Raw genomic sequence first — 6,000 nt, 5'->3', positions numbered from 1 at the left:
AAGGAAGGAAGGAAGGAAGGAAGGAAGGAAGGAAGGAAGGAAGGAAGGAAGGAAAGAAAGAAAGATACAGCTTCATAGCACCAGGCAGCCCCTCTCCTCTTACCAAGCACCTAGAGATGGTGACAGGAGATTGGGCCACATGAGGGCTGCTTCCTCCTCGGCTTTGGCCAAGGCAGCCACCTGCCATGGTCGTGCAAACCAGCCCTGCTTTGCGATTCTGGCCATCAGACCACTCGCACCGGATGCTTCTGCTCCAGGGCTGGCAGTGCCCGGTAAGCAGCAAGGCTTCCCAGGGTATCCAGGGCTCAGCACTCCATTCCTACTTGCCAGACACCCGGGGTTTGGAAACAAAGATGAACAGACCAACCTGCCCCCAAGAACCTCACAGCCTGTGGAGGAGCTTTCAGTCTGCCCTTGGGAGAGGTTATGGCTGATCCGTAAGCAAACTGACGTAGGAGTCAAGGGGATGAGTGTCCTCACTGAGTGGGAGCGCAAGGGGCGAGCTATGATTCTAGCCATTGTCTCAACGGCCATGTCCTCTTCACACATTTAAGGACTAACAATGCTCAGTAAGGTCTAATGGGCAGCTCTGCCTAATCCTCCCACACCCAAAAGAGCAGGCTGTTTGATTTCTAACTCCTTGACACAGATAATGCTTGAAGATCTGTGGCTCTGATGTGACATTAGCTCGTTTTCCAAGTTCAGCTGTAAAACACAGGCTGAATTATGGTGTATGAGGTCTCAGGCAAATTCACACTGGCCTCTATTAAATTGTATGAGGTTAAGAAATATATCGGATTATGGGAACATATATTCTGCTAACCAAAATTACACACCAGCCATTTGTCATATCTGCATGGGTGTCACTAAATCAAGGCTCTAAAGGTGAAGGCACAGGTTGGAATTATACCATCAGTGTCTCTGCTACAGCACAATCAGTCTGGGCTAAGGAGGGGGGTCTTGATGAGTGTGGACTGTGAGAGGAGGGTCTCCCTTCTCACTCGTCTCTGCACGCATCTGTGGCACTCAGGTACCCGTCGCACAGAAGCCGACAGCAAATAGTTCCCATCACGGTAAATCACTGTGTCAAATGGACCAGGCAGATCTTGGGATACCCCATTAGAGTGATAAACGTATTCCCTGGAAAAGTGGAAGGTGAACTGGTTCCCAGAGGAAAGGGGAGCTGCTCAATAGGCCAAAGAGCAGAAGGGAGGCATGCCCCTCCCAGACTTTACTTTCCACTCTCAGAGCTGCGTTTGCTTTCTCAGCTTTGCAGCCCGTTTCCCAACACACACAGATCTCCCCACACCCACACAGCCGTCACACCCACCATATGTTCAGAATGTCAGAGCAGGGAGGCAGCCCTGCCCAACCCCCTAATTTTTCAGACAGATCCACTGGGGCATTATGATAGGGGTGTGGTCCTCAGCCTCCCTCGCATGGAAAATGTCACACAATGTGTGATGTGCCCCCTCCCTGTATCCCTGTTTATCCATGAAGTCAACCAGAAGGGCTGGTTGGGTCAGTTTCAGAAGAAGAGACCAGTGATTCTCGGAAAGAAATGATTTTTGCCCGGGGAGTACAGGAACTGCCTATGACCCCCTCCTCCCATCCTCCTCCTCTCCCTCCTTCCCATGGGGAACTCAGAGAGAGGCATCAGGACCAGGCCCCTTGAGTCAGGTCTGTGACACAGCCCAGCCAGAGGGCTCAGGAGCCAAGTTACAAGGCTCACTATGGGGGCCTGCTGTGTGCACAGCTAGGAAAAGAACAACCCATGCACACAGGCTATCTCCCAGGAGCATCTCTCAGAACCTGGAGGGAAAATGGAACCACCATGTGGCACTGGGATCTTCTATTGCCTGAAATTTTCTTTAATGCATTTGAGAAGAGACAGCATAATTGAGGTGTGCGCGAGAAGTTGCCCTCACTCAAACCCTTGGAGTGGACGTGGCACTGGAAGGACCCTAACCAGGAGCCTGCGCCTCAGGGGCAGCCGCTGCAAGCTCTCCACACACTACTAAGTCGGCTCCAGAGGGCTCCTGGTTAGCAGAGTGGATGTTCAAAGGAGAGGAGGTTTTCACTGGCGAAATGAAAGAGTGGAAGGTACAGGATTAGCTGCCACACAGGCCCAGGTGCCACCACCTCTGCACATGAAGGACATGAAAGGCCAGTGTGCAAGGGGGAGATAAGGGGATTCCCACTAGGCAGAGGAGAACAGCCAAGCAGCAGGAGGCCAGCTTCCTGGAACAGTGACGGGGCAGGGAGGCTCTCCAAGATGTAAGCAGCAGCAGGGTGTTGCTGCTAGGGTGAAGACCAGACCCAGCCGGGCAGCTGTCTGTCAGGGGAGGAAGGCGGCGTCCTGACCCACCATCCCCACCATCCACACCTCTGCCAGAAGGAGGCCTTAATGTAGCCCCCAGCTGATTCACATGGAGCTCTGGGAGGCCCCTCTGCTCAGGGAGACCAGCCTGCAGGGGGTTAGCCCGGAGGATCACCACTGGGGAACAGAGCGGAGTGCTACAGGAAAGAACAGGATTGGAGAGTGAGACTGGCCAGGGGCGTGTGCTTCCTCCAGTGCTTTTAGCTGCTTTGGGAGAGGCACAGAGCAGATGGAGAGTTGGATTTTATCAGGGCTGTCGATTTTCCGAGCGGGAGAAGGGAATCACTGATGCAATGCATGACAGTAGGGAGGGCATTGTGAGCAGAGGGGTGGATGGTGCATCTCCCAACCATGGCCGTGACACTGTCCCCCACCCCACTTGCTCCTCAACAGTGTCTCCTGGACACCCCTGCATGGAGAGCAAGATACGATGGCCCTTCCCTTGTATCTTGGAAGGAGTGGGGCTGCGACTCATCTGCAATTGACAGAATGTAGCAGATGTGACTTTGGAGCCTTGCTCATATAAAGTGGTGGGTTCTGCTTGTTTGGCTGGACACTGGCCGTGGAGACCCGAGTGCAGCCATGTGAAACACCAGTCATGGGAAGGCTGGGTCTTTTCCAGCTTCTCCTGGTGGCCTCCAGATGATTCCAGCCCCAGCCCCAGCCCCAGAAGGTGGTATGGCCCTCCCCCTTGGCAGAGGACCCAGGGCACAGCTGGTGTCCCCCTGGCATGGATGCTGGGTCTCTTGCTGGCACCTCCCCACAAGGACCCCTTTGAGAACTAAATTGCTGGGGCAGGAGAAAGTAATGTGAACAGATCATGATACGTGCTTTGCTGTCGTTGTCCTAAAATACTGCCTTGAGAGGTGTCTCCACATTTGCCTGGGTGCTTAGGTCTCAGATGTCTTGGAAGGACAGGTCTGCAAGGGTGGCTGGTGCCTGACTTGGGTCCAGGTCAGACCCAGGCTGGAGGCCTGTTGCAGAGGCAGTAAAACGCCGCTTTCATCTTCCTGCTCCCTCCCTGCCCTTCCTTCCATGCAAATAAGTTCCAGATCAGCCCCAAACTGGAACACACACGCCAGGTACCTGATGACCTGGCTGCACCCATTCTGAGCTCCATAACCTGGATTCAAGTCATCAGGCCCAAGTGCCAGCCAACGATAGTTCCAGGGCAGGGCTGTCTGTGATGACAAGACCAAGATCCCCCAAGGGACAGAGCCCCACCTGGGGTTCATTCCTTGTTCTCCTGTACAAAGACATCAGAGGACACACCTCAGACCCATGCTGGGCTCCAGTTCTTTGTCACCAAAGAGCAGAGGGACAAAAAGCAGGTCTTGTCTGAAATCCGTTGATCTTCTCTGCCTTGTCTCAGCCAGCCCCAGGATATCCACCTCTGCCATCGGGATCCTGGCTACCACGGGAATGAAGAGGTGACTTTTGAAAGTCACCAGGACCTTCTTCCTTCAGCAAGGAGACTGGAATGAACCTCCAGAGATGGGCAGCTGCCCCTCTGTTCAGGGCAAAACCCCTAGGCAGCTCTTTCAGTTACGCGGGTATGCAGCTGAGGCCGTGAACATCCAGCCACTGCCCCGGGAGGCTCCATGCAGAGACTGTTCTGACTGCATGTGGATGTGTGGATGGTGTACGTGCGTGTGTATGGTGTGGGTATGCTGTGTGTGTGTGTGTGTGTGTGTGCACGTGTGCACCCCCCCCACCTCAGGCCACAGTGGGAATACAAATTGACTAAGCCCCTGCTGGCTGCACTGAGGAGATTGGAAACAGGGAAAAGGGACAGGGAGGGGCTGGATGTGCCGGGATGGGGTGGGAAGGAGGGGAACTGGTGCCTTGGGAGAGCCTGCGTAGACACAGAGCAGAGCAAGGACTTGTCTAACCTTTTGTCAGAGGCAAAGAGTGAAAAAGCCAAAGAGAAGAAGAAACAAAGCAGAGATTTCCCATCTGAGCATGCAGGCGCAGAACCCACAGTGATGAATGATGCAATCAGACCACAGAGGCTGCTCAGGTTTCCGTGCAAATGAAGAGAAAAATTTGAAAATGTGGCTGAAACCCAAACCCCAAATGTCAGTGTAATCTGAGGAGTGTCTGCTCAGAGCATGAGGAAAATCAGCCTCTGGGAAGCAACTCAGGCCTCCTCTCCTGTCCAGGCTGGGGATGAAGTGAGGGGCTTGCAGAATGGGGGATCCCCTACCCAGGGGCTTGGGCGGCTGCAGGGCCTCAGCACTTCCTGCCATGATGGAGATGAGCAGAAGCCACGTTAGGAGCAGCAGGACCCACGAAATCACAGGCAGTCTCATGCCCATCACGGGTCTCCAGACAATGCAAAGTCTCCCCAGGCCCATCACCGCGGCCCCTGTTAATGGAGAGACCCACACACTACTCACTCCCAAATGTGCCTTGTAAACGTTTTGATGGCTGCATCTCACTAGAATTGGCTTCTTCCCTGTTCCTAATGGATTTCCTGGATGCACTGAAAGCCATTATTCTGAGAAGCGTACATAGGCTTCACCGAACTCCTGAAGGGGCTCCGGGTACACATGTGGCCGAGAAGCCTGGCGGGCAGTGGTGCTGCCTTATCTCATCCCTGTGGTTGTGTCTCAGCCAGATGGGGTCAAGGAGGCTGCCCACAGCCGAGGGTGGGGCGCAGAGGCTCGTTCTGGCTCTCCAGCCCCAGGGACCGGGGCCCCACAACTTCCAGGTGCCTCCCCCCACCCTAGGCCCACTCTGCTTCCCCCAAAGACACACTGAGCTCCATGACAGATTAGCACAGAGCTGGGCAGGGCATGAGCGGACGGTGGCTTCAGCGAGCTGAGGACCTGACTTACGACCCCTAGGCTGCAGTCAAGGCAGGACCTGGTCTCATTCACTGTTTACTTCCATGGCCTACACGGCAGCTGGCACAGAACAAGAAAGTGCCTGAGCCTGATGGACGCGTGTAGAAAGAATGCGTGAGTGAGAGAGAGAGGGAGACAGAGAGAGAGAGTGAGAGAGGGAGGGAGAGGGAGAGAGAGGGAGGGAGAGAGAGAGAGAGAGAGGGCACCGATCCTCCGTGGTTTCTCACGCCTGCCCTGTGGGAGAGGCCAGTGAGTCTGTACAAGTTGACACCCGGCCCTGTCCTTCGAGGTCCCCTGGTCTGATGACTGGCAAACCAGCGGGGATGGGGGGATGCTAGAACCTCTGGCTAGAACCTCTCATTTCAGGAATTCTAAAGCCTTCCAACCAAAGTCTTTTAGAACAGGTGGGGTTTGAGAGTGGGGGAGGGGAGAAGAAGCCTGCCCACACCTGGGCTTGCTCCGCCCTGTTTATGCTCAGCCCCCGTAGACGCCTGGCCCAGGGTCTGTGTCCCCAGTGGCTAGCGGAAGTCTGGCATCCACCAGGACCTTGGATGGTATCGTTGTTGAATGACTGGTATCGTTGTTCAAGCATGGGCACTGTGGCCCATCATATTCTTGTTAATGGCACCACAACCTCTCCCATCCCAGGTCCCTTCTCCCAGTATGACTTGGCCCTCCTCTGACAGGAAGACAGGGCCTGTGTGCCTTTACCTTGAATCCGGGAAGGTCTGTGACTGCAGGGAACTGGCACTGTGTGACTTCCAGGCCAAG

The sequence above is a fragment of the Rhinopithecus bieti genome, unplaced genomic scaffold, assembly GCF_001698545.2.
Source record: "Rhinopithecus bieti isolate Rb0 unplaced genomic scaffold, ASM169854v2 scaffold_3906, whole genome shotgun sequence".
In the NCBI taxonomy this organism is placed as follows: domain Eukaryota; kingdom Metazoa; phylum Chordata; class Mammalia; order Primates; family Cercopithecidae; genus Rhinopithecus; species Rhinopithecus bieti.
The sequence above is the reverse complement of the archived record's forward strand: the minus strand, read 5'-3'. Positions refer to the sequence as shown.